Below are 1,625 nucleotides of genomic sequence, written 5' to 3' on the forward strand. Positions count from 1 at the left end.
CTCCACGTACAACCACATATAGAAAGATCGAGACATTTTTATGTAGCTTATATTTCGCTATTTAAAAATACTACTTATCATTAGTCAGTCTTTTACTATGACATTTTATGAATCTTTTAATATTTAAAAATTAATGTCTCACTTTAGATTCTATTCTTGAAATTTTGAAAGCCAAATACTAATTATTTAAAGAACCTAATAAATATTTTTTCAATATTTTTGGTGTAATGTGGCGTCAATTATTTTTTCTTTTTGTTCGTTATTGCGGTGAAGAAATATTATGTTTGATTCATGTACATATAATATCATTAGAAAGAACAAAATATTATATTTACTTCGTATGTAATATAACATTTATATCTCACAATGAAATCAATTACGAATAATATTTACAATATCATAAAAAAATAATAAATATATTTTATATACTTTCATCTCAAATTTATTTTATATTATAATTATAATATTAGATTGACTTTTTTATTTTTTTTTATAGTGCTTTAGTTACGGCAAATGTAGCATGCGCACTTCAATTGAATGAAAAAAAAAGAAAAAAAAGAAAAAAAAAAAGAGGAATTAATTCATATGGTCCCTCCCACTTATTTAATAATGGACAGATGCATGAAGACAAATAGTCATTTCCTTTTCAGAGGTATAATAAATGAATGCTTATACTTGTCCTCCTTAAATTTGATGTTTGTATGTTGGTTTTTTCATTGGCACCAACTACCAAAACTCTCTCTCTCTCTCTCTTCTCTCTCTCTCAAAATAAAAATATGCAACTTGAACTAATTAAAAAAAAAAAAAACTATAAGTAGATAGTAAGTTGTTCATTTAAGATTTCGTTGGTTCGGGATTAAGTAAAACTAGTTATTTCAAAGATAGTATTAATATTCAGGATTAAGGTAGGAGTAAAGTAATTTTGTGTTTGGTTAAGAATTAGTAGTAGTTCAGATATAAGTAAAATGTGTTTGGTTGAAGTAGGTGGAATAAAAAGAATCGTGGGTTGTTATAAATAGAAATAAAGATTTTAAAGATTACAATTAAATATTTTAAAATTTTCAAATATCAAATATCAAATTTAAAATTAAATACTTTAAATTTAAATTTTAATTTAAATTTAAAAATATAATATTAATTTTAAGATTACAAATTATAAATTTTAAAATTTTTTATTTAAATTAAATTTCAAAATTATAATAAAATTAATTGGCGTGGAATTAACTTTAATCCTACCCCTATTTTTGGGGGAGGTAAAATCATGTTTGGGTTTAAAGGTGGGGATAACCCCCTTATCTCCTCCTTTAACCCTAAAACAATATATTAAGATTTCTAATATTTGAATCGATTATTTTTGCAGCAATGGTGCAGACATAATTATTTGGACAAAATATTGGTTATTTGTTATGACTGAAAACAGATCTATTTTTTTTTTTTCTGTCATAATAGGCAGTTCATAATAAATCTAACGCCAAGAAACTCAACAATAAATCTAATGTACAAGTGAGTTGAGTCATATCGATATCCGTGACAGCCGTGTCCGAGCCATTAAGTGAGATGAGGCGTACTCTTTCTATCAGCACGTAATTTTTAATAATTAAATTATTAACATTTATGAATCCAAT

Source organism: Ananas comosus, linkage group 20 (genome assembly GCF_001540865.1).
Source record: "Ananas comosus cultivar F153 linkage group 20, ASM154086v1, whole genome shotgun sequence".
Taxonomy (NCBI): Eukaryota; Viridiplantae; Streptophyta; class Magnoliopsida; order Poales; family Bromeliaceae; genus Ananas; species Ananas comosus.